The following is a 13,772-nucleotide window of genomic DNA, read 5'->3' as shown; positions in this document are numbered from 1 at the left end:
TGGATGAATCTCTGGAAAGTCAGTTCCACAAGCCATAAGTCGTCCTGGTGAACTCGAAGAGTTCGAAAGGTGTGCATGCAGCCGTTTTCGGAATGCCTTCGGGAGTGACAGGGATTATATGATAATACGCCTTGACTAGATCCAAGGTCGTAAAAATACGGCAGTTTGTACGTGAGTGCGTGAAATCATAAATGAGTTGAATAGGGCATCGGTCAGGAATTGTCTGAGCATTCAGACGGCTGTTATCTCCGCATGGCCTCCATTCGCTGTTTAGCTTAGGGAAGGAGTGGTGACGTGGAGAGGAGCAATCGGAAGCTATTAAAAGGTCTGCAAATACCCTGCTTCATTAAGTTGTCGAACTCTTTCTTTCCAACAGCAAGATTCTGGGGTGAAAGAGGACGCACCTTTGCGAAGATTGGGGAACCGGTGGTGATGATATGGTGCGGGGTCTACCAATGCCTTGTTCTGCACCATAGCATAGCCCATAGTGATACAGGAAGTCTGCGCCTAAAATGGGGGTGTTGATGTCCGCCAAAACAAATCGCCACGAAAACATTCGGCGCAGCCCGGGACTCATGTTCGCCTGCCTATAGCCATAGATACTGATGGGAGAGGAGTTCGCGGCGTTTCGGCGGTATTAATGTGTTCGGACGAGGTACCGGAAGAACCAACACCTCAGGGTGTCAACCAGAGAGCCACACCTGCTCAGGGGGTCGAAAAGTGTCGTTACTGTTGCTTTCAGCTCGTCAACCTCGCGAGCCACATCTAGGCTAACCTACGCAACCATGGGCCGTGCGTATACTTCGTGCGCTTCAGGTCAGGTACTCATTTTTAGCTAAGTCGACTGGTATCCGACATCCAGCCCCGACTACAAATCCCTCTGTACCAGTGGGATTTGAACCGTGACTTTCTGCTTTGACGGCCCAGCGCTCTAACCGCGCTACCGGACACTTAGAAATAATAAGGGCGGACAATTTACAATGCGTGTTAGCAAATAAAGGAGCAATCAACACCGGCAACCACTGTCGGTTGTGCTCCTTCCACGGCAGCGGAAAGGTAGTAACTGAAGAGGTGCCTCTACCCTGAATGAAACAGCTGGTAGTCCTTCTTAAAATGTATGGCTCTTAGTGCAAAGACGGATACGTGGCCACAAAAAGTTTCTCTCCAATTGGGGCGGGCTGCCATCGAGTAAAGGTAGACTTGACATTCCCTCAATCCTTAAAAGAAAAAATTTACTGGACGTTACTCATGTCAAAATGAAAAATTTCTTGGTCGAAAACATAACCCTTAAAAAGGGTACTAGTAGGAAATATTGCAGATAATCCTTGATGGGAAGAATGCATTTAATTCGGTGATTTGGAGGCAAACAGGAAAGTTTAAGTTACTTATAGTCCAAGTAGCGATTTTGACCTTCCACCGTCGTTTTGGAAGTTTGGGAAGCACAGTAAACATCTTATTTAATGCACCAAAATTAACTGTCGATTGCAGAAGGACACTCCTGCTCGAGCGTTTTATCTTTAGTCTCAGATGATACAGCATTCGACCGTTTAGAAATTATTATAATTAACGTCTTATCAGATGAAATGATGTGTATGGAAAGCTCCGCTATCCAAAAGGGAGGCTCAAGCCATCGCCAATGCTAATGAAAAGAGTTCGGTAAACCAACAGGCTGATCCTTACCATCAAGGAATGGCTGCTGAAGGAAAGGTCTGAGTGAAAAAATGAGCACCAGCATCCTTGACGACTGGTATTTGAAGTCGATGTAATGAGATCGAGTGGCTGACCCTCAATTATCTCGAATACCGCCCCCATGTTTTATTACACAGTCCGGTAGTTGGCAGTGTCATGGTCGAGTAGGATTTTCCTGAAGAAATGTTGCTCTAAGTTTTTTTTGATGATTACATAATTTTGATTCCGGGGTTCATTTTGGAAAGAAAAGGATGTTCCACCTTTTATGAGGTCCAGTAGCCCGGAGGTTGTTTTATAAATTTTATTCCTGAATGTGAAATAGGATTCACTCATGCACGTGAAGGCCAGTTTCTTATACAGTTTAGCCTCCTTCCTCCATTCGGATGAGTTTTCGTGTGTCGTGATTCATTCCTCGAACAAGTGTAGTGCTTCCTTCATCAGTACACTTGGGAATAGCTCTTTTACGTCGAACGATACTATTATATTATTTCATCACTTCATATCCTCGGCCTCGTTGAGTCTGGCAATGACTTCTCTGCCGTTTCCCATTGCTCGTTTTCTTATTTTTTTAGGCCAAACTTTTTGACTTCCTCCAATAGCCACTTCCTTTTATTAGTTTTGGATCAATGTGGTACAGATGTAGGACATCGGTTAGCCAGGTATGCGGGACGTTGTCAAAAGACTTGGTATAATTAATATAGCAACTAAAGAGCCTTCTTTGGCCTCTAGTTGCTTGTCCTGCAACTACCGAATTGATAATGAGTTGCCCTTTGCAACCGCTTGACCCAACTCGGCAGCCCTTCTGCTCCTCGGACAGAATGTTGTTGGTCTCGAGGTGTGCATTGACCCTTGGTAAGCAAGTAATCGGTCTTGTATCTACGGGGTCCTGCACCATGCCCTTCTTAGGGATAAGGCAGGTAATTCCCGCAGTGAGGAAGGATGAAAATTCCTCTGGCCGACTCATGATCTGATTTATACTGTGTGCAACTGACTGTGTCCGCTGGTAAATTTCTTATACCAGAAATTCTTCACCCGATCCAGACCTTGGCCCTCCAGTACTTGGAGCTGTTTACGGTTCGTCGAACTTCCTCTTCGGTAACATCCACCAAATTCATGCCAGGCGTATTGGCATGGCAAGTGCCTTCGGCGGTGCTCCACTCAGCATGTTGGACGGGTAACCCCAAAGTCCACCCCAGTATTCTTTCGCTTCCGATACGCAACTGACTGCGTACGACAGAAAGTTTCTGTTCTAGTGTGTTCAGAATTTCAAACACGGGTGTCTTACTGGGAATGGCACAGTTCCTGTAAAAACTTTGCACTTTACTTCTCCACCCGTCTGTTGGCATTGCCAGAGCTGATTTGAGTCAGTCTAGCGATGTCCTGCCGTTATGAGCCCTGCCGATGATCCAGATTAGTTTTCCCTGGTGAAACTCTTCGGTTACTCAAATCAATAACGTCAAAGCGAATCTTCCGACCATGTAATCTGACAGCTGTACTGTACCACAATACAATAGTAATTGTAGTTGTAACAGTGACTTGAGATAGAATTCTCGGAGTTTCTGGAGATGCATAGAGACTGGGAATACCTGGTCTATGCAAAGGATCATTTCCGAAAATTCTATACATCCTCTTTGGAACTGGTCTCGAACCTCAGCGGATGGTGAAGGAGAGTGCTTCGACGAGTACTGGAACTGTTGCCTGCAGTGCAACGTAGTATTGGTGGAGCTGCCGGTCACCAGTTTCCGGGACGACCTCAAATCGGACACGCTCCTTGATGATCGCCGGGATTGTGTCGCCACGAGTAATAAAGCGGTACTGGTCCGCGAGTCGTTGCACAGTCATATGCGCGAATCGCGGGAAACTCTCGACAAACTTCTGTAGCAACAAGGGGCGGTAAGGTGTTCTACCTGCCCCCGCTTTTATTTCGTAGTAAGAGCGGATGATAAAGAGGTTCATTTCCTTAATCCACTTCATCCACTGCCTACGCGAACCTGATGAAGGGGTTGCTAAAGATTGTGGCGAAACATCCTCTATTCTTAGTCGCTTATATATTTTTAACGCTGCAAAAATGGCTGAGAACGGGCTTGATGAAGATCTAGGTCGCGATGAATGGTGACTGCAGCTTTGGAAACGAACAAGAATGTAGGCTTGAACTAGGCGGCTGTTTTTTTTAAACCGTCGAGGAAGAGTCACAACCTTAAGATTAGAAAGATGCTGAGATGTGAGATGTGAGTAATTTTGGATTCTGAATGGTGTTTGGAGAAAATTTTGGAGCGACGCTGCGCGTTAAAATAGAAACTGGCGCAGAAAACGTTACATTTCGTTTTCAGAAAGGATGTGTGATCACATTGGCGGAGTTGTTAGGTGTCGTTCGATTGCTATTTCCCGACATTTTAGTGAAAGGAAAATCCTAAAAACTTGACAGCGAAAAAAAAACAGAGACTTGCATTCTTTAGACATACCGAAGTTAAGCGTTGTTGGAAGTCAGTACTTAGATGGGGGACCAATTACGAACTTTTTTCTGAAGATCTCAGTTTTTGATTTCTGAATCGTTTTAATTTTTAAATTGGCTTTATTTGTGGGCATCAACTTGCAATACTTATCTAAATATCTAAATTTGTGCCAGAAATTAGATCATAATTAAATTCACGGTATCCAAATGTGGAACGATCTGATGGTTCTGCGATATTTTGGCGGAGACATTGGCGTAATTAATAAGATCATTAAACCTCTTCTTTCTTGTTCTTATCCCACAACTATTGTAGTTAATTAAAGTTGCTTTTTCCAAACCACCATGACTTGTTCACTGACCTTTCCGTTTCTCGGTTAACACCTAATTGACTCCCTTGAGCTTATAGCTCCTGTCACGTGCGATAACTCATGAGTAGTTGTTATATGTACATAAAGCACGTTATCGGCCTTGTGTTTGCTGGATCTCGCACCATCTTCTATTTAGGGAAAGGATAAGTAATTTCTCCACTCAACTATGTAATTACTGGATTTACGGAATAAAACAAAATTTCACCCAAATCAATCTTTTCTTAAGATACAGTAAACTGGATTGCATAAACGTTTTGCTGAGATTTAATGAGAGAAAATTGCTGGTTGAGGGTGTCCAGAATGTCAATTTCGGCGGAATTATTGGGGATGGCATAGGTGCATAGTTGTGTATCTTTTATACTCATTTTTCGTATGTATGTTGGCAAATGTATTTCGTCTACTAATCAAAACATATCTTCTGTTTCTGTATCTTGAAGACCGCGCTACTACTACAATAGCGACTGGAAATGGAATGAAATCTTTTTATTAAATTTGGATAAGACGGAGTTGGTACTGCTGCATGGAGCCTAGATACAGATAGATATGCTCAGAGTGTTTCAATCGATTTCTGGTCATGTTTCTGCAATAAATTTAATATGTACGAGTATCTGTATGCTCCCTGCTAACATCTGAATTTGCATCAGTGAAGAGAAAAGTGGCATTGACTTCAAATCCGTTGTGGAATTATATTCCTACGTTATACCAAGTATTCGACCGGCCCGTTCAGCTATTAGCATAAAGGAACAAAGTAGTAGCAGATGGTAAAATGGAACTAAGGTCCTTTTTTTATAGCCCTATTGTATCTTTTTGTGCCCTTTAAGTCTTTTGCTATCGTTAGCAACCCTTTGAGATACTGGGCTAGTTGTTATTTATTTAGATTGAAACACTCATCCTCCTCTGGATTGGTTGCAGGGAAGCTGTTGCTGATGGGGCTATTGATCTATCTATCGCTACAATGAATACTTTACCACCGACTTTAAGGGTGGGACACAGGAAAAATACAAACTTTCACGGGCGAATCATCTAATCGATAATGCCTTCTGTGTATAATAATATAGATTGAATCCTCGCACACAGCCTTCGTACCATATATAGATGAATATCGTGATACAAGATAAAATGGAAGAATGTAAGAATATTTCAACTAGTTGGGAATGTAATTTTGAACTCCATAATAAAAGGCCAACAGTTAGAAAATGCCTTGCATGCTTCGTATACACAATGACGTTTTATTGCCGCGGAAAGTCTAGATTTTCAACATTCAAACACTTTTCTTAGAATCTCGTCCCATTCTGTTATTTATATCTTTTTAATATGATAATTCCTTGGAAACATGTTTTACAATAGAAGAGTTTCGCCTTGTGTTTGTGACTCTTTTCATCGAGCTTACATAGAATAAGGTCATTCCCCTGATACGAGAATGTAAAAAATAAATTCTGCGAAGCAACCTTTGAACAGGCAAAAGAAAGGACGATGAGAAGAATCACTGTGCGGTAGAATGTCCTCTGGAGCAATTGCCTTTTATGAATAGTAATCCGATTTTATATTTTTCTAGGGGTGGTTACCATAATTCCCTCTTACAAATTACTTTGAACCAGGTATCGCCCAATGCGCGGATGATATTTGTTTGTTCTTTCATCTAGTTCTGGACCTTGGTTTGGAGAGGACGACAAGAAGCGTGGGACTTGCTTATTTATTTTAGCTAAGGAATTGAATTTTCAACACCATCGCAGGGGCACTATCCATGGAAGGGGAGGGATATGTCTCTCCTCGTCCAGCTCGATGGAAGTTCGAAGCAGTCACCGGTTATCGCCTGTGGAAAACTTTGAATTTTCAACCCTACCCCGTAACGATGAGAGGATGGGAAGGATGTGTAGAAAAAAGAGGAACTTCCCCCTTTCTAATCCCATTAAAGGATTGTTGCGGACACTCTTCCTTAACAAGACATAGAGCCCCGAATTGGGGCTATTTTTATGTCATAATGGTAGGGCTTAATTCTTAACACCATCTCCACAAGGAGACGCGAGAGCAAAAGGAAGAACGGGAGGTCCTCCCTCGTAGACACCGTTAAAAGATTTTGACTGTCACCACCTGCACCCACGTCGTTCCGGGAAGACAAGGGGAGGGAGACAATTGAGTAACATTCTCTGCAATGGCGCTACCAAAGAGCTTATTAATGATAAGAAAATAGCCTCTTTTCGGTGCGTCATAACTTTTCAAGGGATAACCGCCACAATTTTTCAACTTTATTTGAAAGGGGAATCCTCTTCTTTCTCCGACATTAACTCTTTATCATCTTCATATGCGAACATGGAGTTTTTTTGGGGTAGGGTAGGTGAATGCGTTTACGCACACAGTGTTGGACTCCCGATTCGGTACGTTGTCGGACTACCAACTAAACACCTCCCCATCGTCAGAGAGCTAGCCTGGAACCGTTTGTCACATTACTTCGGGCTAGTCCCCGAACTCTCCCGCCTTGCGGAGCCTTCAAATCAGGGAATTCTTTTCACCAACGGGAGGGGAGAGGAGGAAGGGAGCTGTCAGTTCAAGGAACCCCCTGCCATCCGGCTCCTCCACCGGTCCACCGGTTCTATCTTCTTAGCAACGAGAAGGGCCCGAACGTAATGGGCAACACGGTTCCACCTGTCAGCAGTCCTCAGCATCTCTTCCACAATGTTGTCTGGAGGGAGATCCCCTGTGTTTAAATAGAGCTGCTGACGAACCCCACCTTCCACAAGAAAAAAAAGTGTGATGGGCGTCGTCCACAACTCCATTGCAAAACACACAATCCGGAGAACGCGCCTTTGCAATCTTGCGCAGGTAAGACTGAAAACTTCCATGCTCACTTAAAAATTGGGTAAGGAAATAGTCAGTCTCACCATGTTTCCGATTCACCCACGCAACTAAGTTGACGATGAGCCGCGCAGTCCATCTGCCTCTAGTTTCATTTTAACACGAGAGCTGCGACTCGTTTAGGGTGTGCTGCCGTTCTTCGCGAGCAACCACCTCCATTGGCTCATCTCCCGTACGCTTGTATATGGCCTGACGCTTCCTAGCAAGTAGGGCAACGGGGATCACTCCCGCGATCACCAAACGCCACCCATAACGCTCGAACGTGGGGTTGGGAAATCAAACTTTACCATGCTAATATCAAAATATCCTCGTTTGCAGCACTATAACTTTTTAGGAGGAGGGGGTAACCACTGCGATGGGCTTATGAAAAATGACCTTCTGCTTCTCTCTGTATATCCCCTCTTTGCGGATTTACTGTTATGCCACGAAAATAGGTACCATGGCTTTTTAAGATGGTATTGGGGGGGGGGGCCTCCCCTTCTATTTACAGAGCTCTGGCATTCCCTCTCCTTCACGGGCTAGGGTTGAAAACTCAATTTTTACCATAATAATATCGAAAATAACCCGCTTGCAGAGGCCATAATTTTCAAGGGAGTGACTAAGTTCTCATCGGGTTTGAACAAGTGGACCTCCTCTCCTACATAACTTCCTCACACTATCGTTCGATGGGGTTGAAAATTCAACGTTTACCAAAAATTAGCTTCTTATTCGCACTGTCTTTATAGGGTGGAGCAAGGATATGCCTAAAATTAAGGAGAAAGACAAAGTCGAAGGAATCATGTTATAGGGCGTTATGATATCGGCGTGGTCTTCCGATCAAGGAAGTGAAAGTGGCTGTTGAGTTCCACGAAAGGAACTTCAAAAATTGTCGCGCTATGTGTACAGGAAGCAACGCGGAAGATAATATTCGAGTAGGCAAAACTGACCATCAGGCACTCACGCAGCTTGAAAAGGGTATACATATCAAGCAAGAGTCGACGATATTGAAGACAAGCAAATCCGAGTCTTCAGAGGAGAGACTTCTTTTGCGAAAAGATGGACTTGGATGAATTTGCATTGTACAGCTTCTGTAGCGAAGCAGTGCAGCTCTTTTTCTTCTCCATCAGCTTTTGCCCCGTTCAGAAGCGGGGTCGATTTGTCTTAATCGGTTGCGTAGTTATGCCAACCTGATCCGAATGGAGTCGAGAGGCCATCGGCACTGGATTTTCTGACTAATTTTCCTGAATTATATGTCTATATCATTGATGAGGTCTCTCTCGCAATTTTTCCACGATCGGTGAATTTCTTCATTTCAAACGCAACATTGTCGTCCCAATACCGCGAGGCGCCGTTCATGTTGCATCAGCTGGTCATTCCATTTTGGAACAAGATGCTTGGTATCCACTTTGCTATGAATCACTAGGAAAACATCACCTGCATAGAGCAATGTATAGGACGCTGAACATTGAATGTTTCGTGAGGCAAGGGGGCGATTTTTTGATGAAAACCGACAGAGGCATGAAGCGATTTTCATGTACCACTTATTTTGTAGTGCTTCAAAGTGAACCAAGTTGGATAGGATCGCAGACATATTGGAGAAGAGAGAGGCAAGAGATTGGAGGCACCATAGCTTGTATGCGATCCCAATTGGTTGATGCTGTAACCAAATTGAGAACTTCGAAGTCGGCTTTGGCCAACGTTGGAATTTGTCCAACAGAACTTTGAAAGACAGGGATGTAGAATGAAGAGATATGGAAAGGTAATGGTGGGACAAGTTGGAAGGATAAGACCGGGAGTGCCGTCAAAGGCGTTTTCAGTTGTATTGAATTGTGGGGCAGGCCATTTCCTAACCGTGCATTGAGCTAACTGCAGTTGGGTGGTGCAAAGTCGGCTTTGTTGCTGCTGAGATTTCTCAAAAGCAAACAGCGTATCTTAACATGTGTGGATTCCAGCCACTACCGCCGAAATCTATGAGCTTCACGAGCGTCCCATCTGGCCAAGCTGTCGCGAAACAAGGTAAAGCAGGAGACTTATCTCCAGCAGGTCTGCCAGCGCTAACAGCAACTGTTTCTAAATTGGTATAGTCAGTTGCGTTGCGTTCGGGAAGATACAGTCTAGATACCCAAAGAGGGCAATCGGGTAGTAGGTTGTCGGAACTCTCGATAAGTACCACCGAAGGTTTGCGGAAAACATCAGCCACTTTTTCAAACAACTGGACTTGCCGGGAGCTCTGGCAAGGGTTACGCGAATTCAAGAGGCACGTTGTCTGATAATTTACGACCTGTATAGCAGGCACCATTACCTTATTGATTCAGACGTAGACTTCTAAGTTCTCCTGCATGCTCGACAAACGCGTGGTTAAACCGCGTGCCGTCCATTGTGACTACGGCTGGAGTAAATTGCGCCTTGAACTGGTGGAACCATGCTGCCAGGTTCGTTCTTCAAAGAAGTAGCACTGGTACTATCATAGCAGTTATGGAGGTTTTTGGTCAATTCTGTGTGTGTGGACATTTTACGATGAAGTGACGCAACCAGGCCACCACGGAAAATTCGCTCAGAAACGGAATTTGGCAGACATAATTCTGTCATATGGCAGGGGAGCCCTTTTTGAAGGTTGTACAAACCCAGGCCGAGCCCGTGGCTGAGGTTTCTGCCTTGCATCAATCGTTATTACTTTTCTACCAGAAGGTGAGGGGTCTAAGAACTGAGCTGCAGCACTTTAGTCCATCTGGTTTGACTTTCTAGGATCACAATATTAGCATTTGTGAAACCTGGCGGATTGGTTTTACATTCGGCGCTCTTCGAAGACTGCTGTGTCTTTTGCTGTGACGGAGGCCGCTCAACTTCGGGCAGCGCTATTGCAGGAGTCATCTTGATTGCTTTTGAGTCTGCCTTTGGTGTCTAATCCTACATATTTTTCCGTCCAACGCAAGTGCATTTGTTATTTCTTGGGTTTATTTTCCCTGCCTTAGCCCTTCCCAATTTTTCCTTCTCTAGATTATCGGAAATTTTAACTACATCTTTTTTCTCCTTCTGCGTTTCTCGCAAGGTTTTATGTTCATCTATCTTGACGTTCATGACTCTCTACCCCGTTGCAATAACTCCTTCCACCTTTTTCCTATTTAATGAATCTTTATGAATAATTGTGCCGTTCGTTGCCTGTTCGTTGGGTTTTACCAATCTTCAGGTGCTTCTCCTTAGGTTACCCCTGATGCGCACCTCACTCTTCTTGAACGCAATGCGAAAATCAACATTCAAAAGACCAATTTTGAAGGTCTGATTTCAGTCGTGGTGACTATCAACTGGGATCCTGTTCTAATTCACTTATCATGTGACCTATCCATCGACTCCTTTGATACAATTCTGACAAATCTGTTTCCTTTTGATGTCCTTCATTCCTTAGTTTGCTCCCCTCTTTTTGTTCACCACTAGAGGAGAGCTCTTTTTGTTTACCACTGAGATAAATAAAAAAGTCAACAAACTTCAGTAAAGTCGATGATAACTAAGTTCAGGAAGGGATATTTCGTTAATTCCGAGGTTGCATTGGAATGCTGACACTACAGTGATTTTGGTTTCACATCCACTACAGTCCTTCCTCCGTTTAACCTTTTAGTGCTTTTATCAAGTTCGGAAGCTCCTCTGCAGGCTCGTATTCTGTAATTACTTTTTTCGGTTTATATATGACCCCTATTCTTGTTCTCCTCTCTCCCTTGTCTCTCTCCCTTGCTTACCTCTTGCTTTATGGACCACCTCGTGGGTAACCTTGGTCTCTTATCGTATGTGGTGCCTTTTTGCTAGAAACTCATAAATTCAGGCTCTCACTATCCTCATTATACAAAAGTTGGCGGACAATTAGTCTCCCTGAAAATTATCATCCTATCTCGCTCAAAAATGAGACGTTGTGAAACATCGGTAGGCTGCTACCTTCATCAACTTTATGGCCAAATGACTTAATTTTTGCGAGGAAGCTATGCTATTCACAGAATATCTTTCTCCAACTTGCCTCACTTAACATTTCACAATTTGCATGACTCGCCTGCTCTGTCGAATTTGAGTAGGTGAAGAAATGGTATTGAGCACGGCGGTTAGAAGTGGTACTTTGTTGACTCAAAATCGATACCGGAGGACTGCAATTTTGCCAATTTTGTCCTGCCGATTGCGGTCGGTCTTTATGTCAACGACATTTCGGGCTTCATATTACGGAGCGTTTCTGACTCAACTGTCTTTATATGGTGGGAAATATCAATGAAATGTGCTTCAACTTCCCTGCTAACTCTCCCAATTCTTCAAGAAGTTTGCGTTCCTTCTTCTCTAATTTAAGCCATGTAGTTCTAGGGCAACCCACCGGTTGACCATCCTGGGATACAGGGCTTCGTTACAAGGCATAACCTGCAATGGACTTGCGAACCTTCCTTAATGTGTGACCTATCCGCTGCCATTTCCGCATTCTGATCAACAAGTATTTGGCCCGTACCCCTGCCAAGTTCTTGATTAGTTATTGTCTCAGGCCAAAATGCTCTAATGACACGAAGCAGCCATAAATTAATGAAAGCTTGGACCTATTGAGTAAGAGTGATGGTCACTTTCACTTAGCGCTGCTGATGGGTCGAACTACATCGAGTTTGACGCGACCGTTTGGCAGAAACAACGCTAGCTATATGTACAAATTGAGCATGATATCCTGCCCATTGATGGAAATAAGAAGAGTGTTATAATTCGGCGGGCTTGGAACCTTAGTTTCAATGGTTTCTATTCTATTCAGTCCAAGCTTGGTGGCCGGATTCTCCAAATCCTGCGTCATTTGGTCAAGGGTCCACGGCTTGGTAGGAGAGCAAGTAGCTGTCATCAGCATAGTTGAGGTGTTTGAAGGAAGATGACATTTTCGTTGGACCACTGCATATCCTCTAGCCAAGGTTGCATATAGAATGCCACCGATAAGATTCGGGGATTCGGGGGTTCTCTGAAAATAAGGCTCGAATTTAAAACAAATTATGCTGCCGTAAATAACAGCTTCTACCAAAATTTTTACTAAGAATTTAACTGTCTTAAAATATCGAACTGAAATATCCCACAATTAGCGAAACTTGGGGAACCCTATTCCCTGTAATTTCCCTGACAATTAATTTTCAATGGAAAAATAATTACATACCAACAAAACACTCAACCCAGACAGTTTCTTTTTCAACGTCTATTGAAGCAGAATAGAATGTAATGGAAAGTCTGACGGAAACCGTGAAGCCTGGATTATAACACAAGTTTCTCCTCGGGCAAGAAGCAATGAAACAGTAAGTGATGAACTTCCACAAACTTCCCGGTTATGATCAAAGTTTCGAGTCATTTACCACAATAAGTCACACTTGCATCTAAGTTTGTTTCACCCGAGAACTCTGACTGCATGAACTTTTCCTAATTTAACTTTCAAACACATGCCTTAATGCGAGAGCGTTGTCAACTGGATAATAGTCGTAAATTCTGGGATTAAGTTGATCCAACTAAATCAGAAGGGAAACGAAAATAGGCACAAGGTACATGTTGCAAGGGCTACATTGTAACAATGACAATTTTCCGTGGTTTTAAGGATTTTCGAAAGATATTGGAATGAGTGTCAAGCATTTTCTGGTGATTATTGTGGGATAAGTCCTAAATAATTGAATTAAAAGGACAGGCCAAGAACAAATCTGCTTCCTTAAATTTCCTTAATAAATACGGCCCTTTTTGGTATAGATGCCTAGGATATGCAGGACGATATGAGACTAAAGATTGTCTGTAATTACGAGGATAATACTTATTAGTTAAGATACTAACTTCGTCAGAAAGTTGTCGGAATTTATTCAGGAAATCTAAGAGGTATATCCATTTAACATGTCAGACTACTTATTGACACCTCTAAATTTATACGGAAAACTTACAAAACCTACAACTTTATCAGTAATAGTACGCCTTTGATCAAACTTAGATTTTTCAGTTGAGTGGTTTTTGAGAATAGGCCCGTTAAAAAATCAAATCGACCTCAGGCTCGTCCTGCCTTCCCAACAAATGTCAAAAGTAATATAGGCTTCGAAAAGTACTAATCGAGACCTTACAACTGATACCCAACATGCCTATATTCGGTGAAAAAAAATTAACAGGCCCCTTTGGCATTATGAGAAACCTCCTCCCCCCTTTAAACTCAAGGTAGACAGATGTGTCTCGCTGCATGTGTGGGCGTCCAGAGTTTCCATTTTCTCACTAAAATCTCGTGTCAATCGGTACTGCCGTTTCTGAGAAAAGTGTGTGTGACAGACATACCGACAAATGTGTGAGGATTTGCCAGATCTCCCATCAGGCGTGACCCCAGGTGGCCGTTAGGAGCATACCTATTGCACTTTTCTTTTCTCAATGCGCATGGGCTCATACTTGCTCATCTCTGGTGCGTGGACCAAAATGACTAT

This window comes from Hermetia illucens, chromosome 5 (assembly GCF_905115235.1).
Source record: "Hermetia illucens chromosome 5, iHerIll2.2.curated.20191125, whole genome shotgun sequence".
Taxonomy (NCBI): domain Eukaryota; kingdom Metazoa; phylum Arthropoda; class Insecta; order Diptera; family Stratiomyidae; genus Hermetia; species Hermetia illucens.
The sequence above is the reverse complement of the archived record's forward strand: the minus strand, read 5'-3'. Positions refer to the sequence as shown.